General features: G+C 36.5%; 1 protein-coding gene across 1 annotated transcript in view; it reads left to right on the forward strand.

Annotated features, from left to right (window-relative positions):
* ST18 (ST18 C2H2C-type zinc finger transcription factor) overlaps window positions 1-12790 on the forward strand; it is a 177376-nt gene that overhangs the window by 62135 nt on the left and 102451 nt on the right. The window lies entirely within an intron of this gene.

The raw sequence follows: 12790 nt of genomic DNA on the forward strand, positions 1-12790 counted from the left end.
TAGTCTGAGAAGTGTAGATGATTTCTGTATTTAGAGAAAACTCATCTGAAGCATCATAAAATAAAATGTACGGAAAGTATAATATTCCATAATTAAGATTTCTAATGAATTGCCTTGTTAATCCATACAGTGTATGCATGTCGCAAAATTTTCCTGGCTTAATTAGTGCGCTTGCTGATTATGTTTATTTCCTGATGTACACACTGATTAAGCATTGTCCATACACTGAGGCTTGAAACAGGATCAGTCAACAAAATGCTACCTAGTTGTTTAACTGGAGACTCGGAATGCAAATAGATCAACTTATGTAAAATTAAATTAGTTCTAATAGAACCCATTCTGACTGAGCAGCTGGTGACACATTATAAACAGGATTCTCTTATTACATGAAATAAAGGGCTTCTGCTAACAGATGCTTATATACTTTTAAGCCACATAAAATGTCATAGTATGCTTCAGGTCTGAAGTTAAAGAATGAAAGTAAATTCTGATCTTGTCAGGTAACGCTTGTCTTAGCACTGCTATTTGAATGTAGGGTCAGCTAGCCCTGTGTGCTCTGTATGGAAACATAAGCATCTGAAACTATTCAGTCATTAGTCTCACAGCCAGCGTATTAAACTTAGTCTCTTTAATAAGCACTTTCTGTTTTCTCTTATAAGCAGATTTTTGAAAAAACATTTAAGCTGTTGGTACTGTCTCTTAAAACCATAATTATTTTGTTCTTTTAGTAGAAAGTGATTGTTTTGTCCGTATTGTTCTTTGGGAACATCATTGTAGACAGGCTATAACACTCAAGCTAACTATTAAAAGTTAGTGGTGTACTGTTCTTGATAAGTACTTGACAATGAATTGCACTGTTTTGCTTTGGAATGCTATCAGCCACACTGAAATATGTTAAGACTCAGTGACAGGCCTTTTCTTAGTGACATAAGGTCTGATGGACTATATAAATGAAGTAGTGTGTTTTAACTCCAGCACGTACAGTTTATATGTGGAAACTTTAAGCCTCCAATAGAAAGAGTGGAATAATTTCAATAGATCTCAGTATTAAGCAAATGACTGTCACTTAAAGGCTGGATGTGCCTGGATGTGTGGATTTTTTTACTTTAAATGGATTCACTCTGATCATAAATTTATTTGTAGATGACTTCTTGTGAAGACACTGTATTGAAACTTATGTCTGTTTCATTCTTGCTCTGTGTTTGAGAGTGCTTAAGCCACTAGAATTTCTGTCTTTAGCTGACTTTCTAAATACACTGCCATACAAATTAAGGCACAGGAATGCTTTAAAACATAATAAAACTAGTCATATCTTTAAGTGGATTGGGAAAACAATCAAATGCTCAATTTTAACTGCATTCCAGGTATGTTTATGACTTTATTTTGTTTTTCTGACACTGGCAACTGCTATGCAGAATTTACAATATTGGCTGATCTATCCACAACCTGGCAATTTTCTTCTGGCCTTACTCAGTTCTAATTTTATATCAGTGGATGTTATGGAGACAGAGGTCCATAGAACTTAAACAGTAATGTTTTAAACAGTTCTTGCAGAAAATAGACCAGTATAGCTAGTTATAAATCCTAATGGTTTAATTTTTACTATCATTTGAGTAAATGAGTGATAACTGTTGGTTCAAATGATTGCATTTATACTTAATTATTTTCTGAATATAAGACTGAATTATGAAGATGTGGATTTTCAACCAGCTGAAGTCTTACTCTATACATGCTTTTTTTTTCGACCTGTAAGACATATTACATTCCCATTTAAATAATATTGCCTGAATGGATATACATTTATCTACTTTGTGCATTTTGTTTGAAAAGGGAAAATGACTATTTACCCTTATAGCTTGTGTTAGTCTGGGTTTTTTTAACAGAAATGGGAATTCAATGTGAAATGTATATATAATCATATGATTTTCCACTCAGTATATGAAATTATATTTCATATACATTAGAAAAATTGTTGGAAAAGCGCATATATTATAAAAGAAAAAAAAAATTCTGTATATGTTTTAGGGCCAATAAATGCTCTTTCACATCTTTATTCACAGAGAGATTTGAAGAGGAAAACAATTCTTACTGCTTGTTCAAGACTCAGTAGGTGTTCTAGGTGTTAAAATCTTTTGAAATTCTGCCTTCAGATACCATTCTTTTTGCTTGGTATCCCTAAATATGTGAAAATCTTTGTGTTCTGTAGGTTTGCTTCTAATTACAGTAATCTCTTAAAAAAAATGCCTTAATGAAAGGCTCTTAAATAGATAGGGATTCTATAGCCTATCAGTATAATGAAAGCATTTTAAAGTGAGGTACTAATTATGAACACGAAACTGCTATCTTGATCAGGTTTTACAAATGTAAGTAGCAATGGAGTAAAAGATACAAACGGATTTTAATCCACATAAAAGTTTTAGAGACCAAGACATATGTTTGCTTTTATATGCACTTAAATATTTCTCCATCATTGAACATATTATAAAATCTCATTTCTTTGCAATTTTTTGGAAACATGGGGGGGAAAAAATTGTAACTTTTAAATATTAGAAAAATAATTTAAATTTGTACTTACATAAGCTCATACTTTTACTTGCTATTGATTTTATTTTCCTTCAGCAGCCTTTATTAGTGAAGTATTCAGCCAAGTAAAAAGCTTTTTATGCTAGCTAAACGTGTACAATAGAAACAGTGGCTAATAGTCTTATACCTGGGCACTGGTAATTATGATCAGTTTACATTCCTACCATTGTCTTTCTGGTCTCCCCCATTTTATGCCCAGAAAGAGGAGAAACAGCCAGCACTGGTTCCAGACTGAAATTTAAACAGCCAAAAGTCATTATACCATTAAGCAAGAAAAAAATACAAAGTGAGCAAACTAAATCCAAATATATTTAATCTCCTGCTTTATCCTGTACGGCCTTTTCATGTGATTCATTTAAAAAAACAAAACAAAACCAAAAACCAAAAAACAAAAAACAAAAAAAACAGAGAGAGAGAGAAAGAAAGAAAAAATAAAAACAACACAGCAAAATAAATTACGATCACAGCTCTGTCAAAGTGCAAAACTTCATATTTTTACCTCATTTCTAGAATGTGGCAACAGCAAATGTTAGTGTGTTAGATCAAAATGAAAACCACATGAATTGAAATATCAAACTTCATGCTCAAAAGGACTGAGAAAGTTCCTGAGACACAACCTTAATTTAAAGAAGCAAAATTACAAGAAATCACGCAGAGCAGCATTCTTCTCCTCTCCTTAGAAATGCACAGCTCTTTATTATGGAAAGCCCCATCTATAGTTAGATTGCATTATAAAGCCAACTTCCATTATAAAACCCTATTTTATCCCCCCTGTAACTTTGACTTGAAAAACTGGAATACAAATTGCCACATTTTATCCAAAAGAAAAGTAGAATAGATTAAGATTTTGGATTGTTTGGTAAGGTGGAAGGATTGGATTTTATTTTTACTTTTTATCTGTGAAATTGGGGGGAAATTTGTTTAATAGTTGAAAAATTTAAGTTGCTAAGAAAAAGCAACTCAACTGATCCAAAACTCTTACTGTATCTGTTGTTAATGTACCTGCACTTATTGGTTGAAGCGATTTACAAATTATTTAGCAAAACACTCTGCCGCACCTCAAGTACTGTGTTCAGTTTTGGGCCCCTCGCTACAGGAAAGATGTTGAGGTCCTGGAACGTGTCCAGAGAAGGGCAATGAAACTGGTGAGGGGTCTGGAGCACAAGTCTTATGAGGAGTGGCTGAGGGAGCTAGGATGGTTTAGTCTGGAGAAGAGGAGGCTCAGGGGAGACCTCATTGCACTGTACAACTTCCTGAAGGGAGGTTGTGGTGAAGAGGGATTTGGCCTCTTCTCCCAGGCAACGAGCAGGACAAGGGGTAATGGCCGCAAGTTGTATCAGAGGAGGTTTAGGTTAGACATAAGGAAGAACCATTTCTCTCAGAGAGTGGTCAGGCACTGGAATGGCTGCCCAGGGAGGTGGTGGAGTTGCCGTCCCTGGCAGTGTTCAAGAGGTGTCTGGATGATGTGCTGTGTGATATGGTTTAGTAGCTTGTGGTGGCAATGGTGATGAGGAGAAGGTTGGACTACATGATCTTATAGGTCATTTCCAATCTTGTGATTCTATGATTCTATGATAGCTACATATGATATAAATATATCTATAGTTATACATATATATGTATATATCAATAAGGAGTGTTGGGCCTAAATTTTATCTTGATGATGGGCCTGTTTTTTCTCTTGGAGATGACAGTAGAGATAGTCTACATGTTACTTCTATAGACACAGAATTAGACAATCTGATGGATATTTTCAAAAGCAATTCACTTCTTGTAGTGAGGTATATATTCTCCTCAAAGTGAAGTATAAAATACATAATGATGTACTTAGAGTTTTTAGGCAAGTGTTTATATTCTGCAGTTCTTCAAATATTCTTTGTCGAAATTCCCAGCACAGAGGGAACGAGTGAGTGTTAAAGACTGTTCTTGGAAGGCCAGAAGAAAATAAATACTTGCTTACTCAGGGCTACTGACTGCAGTTTAGAGACTGCCTAATGACACTGTGGTGAACACTAGCCACTCCCAACTTTCAGTCTAATTTATCATGCTTGGCTCATTTCCTAGGATTAGGTCCAGAATAGCCTCTGGCCATGTAGGCTGTTCAACAAACTGTGTAAGAAAAGAAAGCAAGTACAGTCCATGGAAACATACTTCCCCCCCTCTTTCAGATAGTTGTTATCCCGTTCTGGATCTAAGCATTTTAAATTCTGTATGATTAAGACCTGGCATTCTTGGAAAGCTATTTAATTTACTGAGGAAATATACATTAATATATACATAATACATAAATACATAGTAAATATACATAAATATACATGTACACACACATATATAGTTCTCTCTTTGTGTTAGCCTTTTAGCAAAGGTTTCTAGTATTGTTTATTTCCATTTTATTCAACTGATATCTTTAGTATATGAAATAATAAGGTTTTTCTCCCCCGAATATTTTGTTGTATTGTGTATAAAAAGCTGCTTATATGTGTGCATGTGCATATACATACAGTGGGTGAGTTTATGTAAAAATATGTAAAAGCTGAGATTATTTTGCAGACTGTTATTTATAATGATTTGGATAGCCCAAAGTTTGTTGCGTACAGTGTTGCAGTATTAAATAATGTAATTATCTGGTGTATTAGAATGGCATTTTTTAATGCTAACAAGATGCATCAGAAAGTAAATTTAGAACAAATTGTGACTATCTACACACAATATAGGATACACAGTTGAATGTGACTTCTGGCTTTTTTTATGCAGTGCTTAAATTGCCCACATGCTACCACTATGTATGGTATAATGTGACTCTTCAAATGTACTATAATAACATTACACAAATGGAATACTTTCAAAAGCGTAAAAACCTACAACTTTAGAGATTTTAAGAATCAATAAAATCTGACAGTGTTTTAACAATGCAATAGAAGATCTGTACTGGGAAGATAGTTCTTCTGAAAAAAAAAATCATATTGTTTTCAGTAGGATATTTCTGTAAAATAAATCCTAAAAATTTAGGAGCAGCAGGAAAATTATTCTGTGCCAAATAACTTGAGAGTGAAAAAATGGAAAAGATGCCAATGTTTTCTGTGTTTGTATTCACACAAAATATCTTTAAAAAATTCTGTTTTAACCAGCTGATTTTTCATTATGATAACATCCATACACCTTTGGATTTTCCTTTGCCATTCACATTTCTTAAAACCAAGCAATGCTGAATTCACTGTTTCTGCAGGGAGATAGGTATGTAAATCATATAGGTGAGCCTGAGAACTGAAAAAAATGTGCAGGATTTCCCTGATGGAAGCCACTGTCAAGGATCACATAAGATATTGCTGACAGTAGCTCTTTGTAAATGCTGCAGAGAGAGAAGCAGAAGAGGTTGCTTAGGTACTTTCCTAAGATATAGCTATCAGAATTAAAAAGCTCTGAACAACGACAGATGGAAGGCAGGGGAAATCTGGGGACAAGAATTTCATTTGAAAGACCAGCATTCAACAGATGAGTGTGACTGTATCTGTGACTTCTTCAGTTTGGAGAACTATGATATGTGTGCAAAACAAAGCAAAGTAGGGGCATGCCTGCATACAAGTACAGATAAGAGAAAGGAAGTTTTTCTCCCTGAGAGAATTGGAATACTCCTACTAGCAGGATCATGGTGAGCTTGAGTGAATAAACTGTAAAGAAGTGTATAAGATGAGCTGAGGGAAAGACCGCCTACCAATATTTCCACTAAACCATGTCCCTCAGTACAACTTCGAAACGTTTGTTGAACATCTGCAGGGATGGTGACTCCACCACCTCCCTGGGCAGCCTACCTGTCCAGTCTCAGAGAGAAGCATTTCCTAATGTTCAACCTGAACCTCCCCTGGTGCAACTTGAGGCCACTACCTCTAGTCCTAGTGCTAGTTACATGGGAGAAGAGGTCATCTCCCACCTCACCACAATCTCCTTTCAGGCAATTATAGAGAGCAATAAGGTTTCCCCCAGGCCTCCTCCAGACTGAACAATCCCAGCTCCCTCAGCCACTCCTCACAAGACTTGTGCTCTAGTCCCCTCGCAGTATTGTTGCCCTTCTCTGGACACGCTCCAGGGCCTCAGTATCTTTCCTGTAGTGAGAGGCCCAAAACTGAGCACAGTACTCAAGGTGCACCCTCACCAGTGCTGAATACAGAGGGGTGATCACCTCCCTGCTCCTGCTGACAGCACTATTTCTGATACGTGTTAGGATGCCTTTGGCCTTCTTGGCCACCTGGGCACACTGCTTGCTCATGTTCAGCAGAGCGTCAACCAGTACTACAAACACTCAAGTTTTCAGATAAGTCTTGAAATGATAGAGGTGTCACCTTTACTTTTAACAGCATTTGCTATGGTATGTGAAAGACAGGAATTACATGTACAGATAGAAATATATAACACTGGATGTAGAAGTATAGTATAACGTTCTCTAGAGTAAACATAACGTAGTCATGGTCAGTTTTTCTGAGTCAGTATAATAGCTTGAAAATCATAGAATCATAGAATCACAGAGTGGCCTGGGTTGAAAAGGACCACAATGATCACCTAGTTTCAAACCGCCTGCCATGGGCAGCAAGGATCACTAACCACTAGACCAGGCTATCAAGAGCCACATCCAGCCTGGTCTTGATTGCCTCCAGTGAGAGGGCATCAACAACTTGCTTCAGTATGTCATAGCCCTCTGAGTGAAAAGCTTCCTACTAATATCTAACATAAAATCTCCCCTGTCTTAGTTTAAAACGATTCCTTCTTGTCCTATCACTTTAAACCCATGTAAACAGTCGTTACTAACTTGTGACAAGATCTGACATTGTAACTCAAAAGAATTTTTCCAGCTGATTGGCTATTCTAACCTCAAATGAAAATCTGGTAGCTTTCATAATAGAAAGTTTCTTACCACAACAGCAATATGATTATTGCATTGTTATTTATGCATTTAATAATACAATGATTAGGAGAAAGATGTGTATGAGGGTATTTTTAATTAGCAGCAGGAGCTGAGAAAATATGTTGATCTTAATATTTAGTCTTATTGCAGGAATTCTTTGATAGGCTTAATCCATATTTGACATCACCTGCAACTGATTTTGAGGGTTTATTAAATAACTGTTTTCAGTAACTTATTAAACCTATATATTAAAGTAAATAAAAGTACAAAGAGAAAAATAGTTTCATTTCCCAGTTTTAGTTCAGTCTTGATTGAAAAATTTGTAACCCAAAATAATGGCTTTTTAATCACCCTTTCAGTGAGGCACAATCCCAATACCCATTAAGGGTAAAATTTAAATATTTTTGAAATTGACAATTGCCCACAATCCTTTGAGTGTTTGTATGGAAAGCCTAAGAGAACTGTGTGAGCACCTGCACTAGAAAGAAGAAAGAAATAAAACTCACCTGAAATGCATGTTTCCAGTGATAGAATCTATTGGCAGAAAAGCGAGGCTCCGAATTTCCTTGACTTTCTCTGGTGAAGGTGGCAGGAAGAAAACATAATCCTCCCGTCACTTCAGTGAATTAAGTAATTCATGGAAGACATACTAAAAGCCTTAACCAGAATTCTGAAAGCCAATGTATCATTTTATTTAGACAAATCATTCTGTTATTAATATTTGGTTAAGTATACTTTATTTTTCATCCTTTTCATTCTTCTAAATAGAAATTATTGAAGTAGTATATTGTGCAAACATAAATATCTTTTTCAAATGTCATTTCTAAATTAAACGCTTAATGACTTGCAGTTTTCCTACTACATATGTATCTGGCAGTTTTCTTCATCATGAGCTTGCTAACGTAACTCTGTAATTTTTATTCAACCAAGAGCTACATGACTTTGTCAGTTTTGTCAGTGCTGTTGTCTATAATGACTGTACACTTGGTACTTGGTGATGCCCATGTGTGCAATGAGTTTACTGGCACCAGAAGAGAATATTTCATAGAATCATAGAATCATAAAATCACCAAGGTTGGAAAAGACCTAAAAGAACATCCAGTCAAACCGTTCACCTATTCCCAATAGCTCCCACTAAACCATGTCCCTCAACACAACATCCAGTCTTTCCTTGAACACCCCCAGGGTCGGTGATTCCACCGCCTCCCTTGGCAGTCCATTCCAGTGCCTGACCACCCTTTCTGAAAAGTAATACTTCCTAATTTCATATCCTTATCTCTTCATGAAGAATCAAGGTTTTATCTCCCATATTGCTTGTTATCCAGTATGTCTCATTTAATCTCTTTGATTTCTTTGATACCTCTCAATTTCCTGAATGCTCAATTATGACTCTGTTCTGATAGAAGCTGTTTTTAAAAATAGAAATATATTTGTTTTTTTGAAGTTGTGTTGAAGTTTTTTTTATAGTAGTATTCTCACTGTTTATTTTTCCCCTCAAGGTCTGTCTTAGGAATATCTGTTTTGTTAAATAGGCTGTATCATAACCAAGTTTTGTCTTTTTAAAATGAATCTTTAATATTATTTTGTGATATGTAGGACTGCAGAGTATATATATACATATATATATATTTGGCAGAGGAATTAAAACTTTTTTTTTCTTACTGTAGCAGTCACTTCTTCATTACTGTAAAGATAAGCTAAATTCAAGGGAAAATAATGACTTTTTAAAGCTAGGTAGTACAATATTCATTATAGTAATTTAAGGTTTTGCTCTCTTTTTGAAATTTCCTTTGAACTCAAATAGCAGCCAACTAACTTCTGTGTGGTCTTCAAGTAAATTTTGTCTCTCAGTCTTTCCTGTGATCTGTTTAGTATTTTACAACCATTAATTTACCATTTTGTTTATGATCTTCTGAGGGAATTTTTATTAATATAAGATGATAAAGTCTTGTAGCTGAGTATACTTATTAGACTTGTACGATGCCATGCAACTGCAAGTTTGAATGATAGCTACTGTATATTGCAATGTATATTTACTCCATTCATGATTCTATATCAAGTCATCATTTTTAGATTTCACTTTTTTCAAAGTGATGTGTCTGGGACATAAGTCAACTCTTCATCCTTTTCTTGTTATTCTTGTGAACATGGAACCTCCTGTTGATTAGAGAGTCAAAATAGAATGTGGATTCAGATTTAACATAACTATATCCACAGTACATATATTGTTTTAAAAATGTATAGTCAATGCAAACAATGCTCTCCTTGTCAGTGCATGTGTATTTACTGAACTGTAGACTGTGCATAAAACAAAGTTGCATTAAATGTGGACTTGGTTAAGATTGAGTTAATAACAAGGATAATTTTTTTTCTTACTTATGTGTCTTGGTGGAACTTAAGAAATATCTTCCAAAGCCTTTTTTCAGCAAGCAGATTTGAATATGTATGTCACTACGATTACACAGATAAGAATCAAACAGGAAAAAGTAATCTGTAAATATATATCCCATATTTGTCTCGTGATGTGAGAGGATGTGAATAGTTTTGTGAAACAAGCTGTAACTTTAAGGTGAATGAGATATTTCACAACACAGAACTATACTTAATGGTGGAAAATATAAAGACAGTGACCTAAATGACAGTCTCACTCAATGATCAATTAGGACCATGCACAGCAGATTAAAAAAAAAAAAAAAAAAAAAAAAAAAAACCCTTGGAAAAAAAGCTCCATCTGGTTCTGAAGACAGTGGCCAGACCCATAAATAACACAAGCTGTCAAGAAAACATCATTCCTATAGTACTCTGTGTGTTGGCTTTCCAATTATAGATCCACTGCAAGGAACCTTGGGGCTTTGCAGAGATTTGTACCACACTTAATGTCCTCAGCTCACTATAACAGCTACATTCCTGAGTTATTTCCATATTATTGAAGAATGAAAAGTACAGAACATAAACACATACATTCTAGAATCAAACTGTACCTGTGCACGCACACATACAAAGTAAGAATAAAAATAAGAACCCAAAGGCTTTAATTTCAGCTCAGCCTTTTTAAAGGAGTAAAAGAAAACTCATCAGGAACATTATATTTGGAAGATGTAGTCACAAATCACAGAATCACAGAATCACAGAATCACAGAATCACCCGGGTTGGAAGGGACCCCAAGGATCATGTAGTTCCAACCCCCCTGCCTAGCAGGGCCACCAACATACATATTCAGGTCAGGTTGCCCAGGACCCCGTCCAACCTGGCCTTAAACACGTCCAAGGACGGGGCATCCACAACCTCCCTGGGCAGCCCGTTCCAGGGCCTAACCACTCTCCTAGTAAAGAACTTCCCCCTAACATCTAACCTAAATCTTCCCTCCTTCAACTTAAAACCATTTCCCCTAGTCCTGCTGTTGTCAGCCCTTTTGAAGAGTTTACTCCCCTCCTGGGTGTAGGTTCCCTTCAGGTATTGATAGGCTGCAATGAGGTCACCCCGCAGCCTTCTCTTCTCCAGGCTGAACAAGCCCAACTCCCTCAGCCTGTCCTCATAGGGGAGGTGCTCCAGCCCCTTGATCATCTTAGTCGCCCTCCTCTGGACCCTTTCCAAAATCTCTATGTCTTTCTTGTACTGAGGGCTCCACACCTGGACACAGTACTCCAGATGGGGCCTCACAAGAGCCGTGTAGAGAGGGACAATCACCTCCCTGTCCCTGCTGGCCACCCCTATCCTGATGGAGCCCAGGATCCCATTTGCCTTTTGAGCTGCCAGAGCGCACTGCTGGCTCATATTCAGTCTCACAAACTCCACACTAATATGACATAAAGATGAACAGTAGGCTTTACTTTACATTTGTTTGTGTTTTATGTACTTCTACTGGTGGCTAGTAGTGGGGAATACTAAATATAGAAAATAAGCACTTCTGTTTTTCATTCAGTTAAAACAGCCATATACTATTTTATGTAGTTGAAAAGTAAAGATGATGTAGTACTGAAATTACAGTTACTGGTATCTTCTGTTACTAGGTCAAAAGGTGCACTGTACAGACAGTATGATAAGTACACTGTACAAACGTATAATTTAAAGTTCTAAAAGTTTAGAATATAAAGTTTAAAATATAAAATTGTAATATATGTAAGCTTTACCTTTGTAGAAATTAACTATTGGAAATGCTGATACAGAACACGAGAAACAATGTGGTGCTGAGCCCTGTCAAAACAAAGGAGGATCCACAAGTTTGGCACTGCCTCTGGAGTTTCCTATCACTTGCTTCAGCTGTTTTCTCACCAGCTCAATTTTATTTCAGAGGGTGCAGTGCTCATCTCTGTCTTCAAATCTACACATGACACTTCTGCAAGGTGTGGGGACTTGAAGGGGAGGAGTTTCAACAATTTCATTAATTTTGAGACATTTTCTCAAGTGATGGATAGCAAGCTTCTTTGGTCTGGTTCTGTGCTATACCTCCAGCACACAATGAACATTATGCATTCCAGAGTATTTCATCACTTGTACCTAAAATGTTCTCCCCTCTACTGCAGAGGAAGAGAAAGGAACTTCCATTTCTCTAAAGTGTTCCCTGGGGAAACTTTAGAGAAAATAACAAAAGACACATACAGTTTCTGGATATGCAGTTTCTTAGTTGAACATGACTGAACTTTATTTCTGAATAATCAAATGGTGATTCGCATACTCAAAATACTAAAGAACAAGAAAGTTGTGGCACATACAGAGTCTTCAAATATTTTGTTTGTTCAGAGGTTAAAAGGTGATCTTCAGTCCTTTCTGTTAACTATTGAAGATAAATAGCAAATTGCTGCGTTTATTTCTTCTTCCTTGTTTGCATTTGGAAGACAACACACAGAAAATTCACTTTGAAACATTTCCTTAAAGGCGCATGATAAATCCCTGCGGAGAAATTCACAGCCTGAAGAGAGCCTTGTGCTCACGTTTGATAGTGACAGATAGCAGTGGAAGCACAGTAGTTGCTGCTCTGAACTAAGAGACCATTATGTGTGCAACCCACATTGAGACCACTGCAGAATAAAGCTCCCCCAAGCCCCACCCAGAAGTGTGGCTGCCTTTGTAATTTTAATTGGTCTGTGTTTGTGGAGTGGGGCCTCTATTTACTTATGGCTTGGGGCTTGTGTTTACCAAGCCTGGTGGAGGCCAAGTGTCATATCACTGAAGCTTAGTTCCTGCAAGCTCTCCTGATATATCTTGAGGCACTTTTCTTTTCAGTATCTGTGCCTGTCTAATTCGCGAGCTTCTGTGAAACAAGCGCAGGAGGGTACAAGGCCTACAGGGAGGAATTACACCTAATTACT

The sequence above is a fragment of the Lagopus muta genome, chromosome 3 (genome assembly GCF_023343835.1).
Source record: "Lagopus muta isolate bLagMut1 chromosome 3, bLagMut1 primary, whole genome shotgun sequence".
Lineage (NCBI taxonomy): Eukaryota > Metazoa > Chordata > Aves > Galliformes > Phasianidae > Lagopus > Lagopus muta.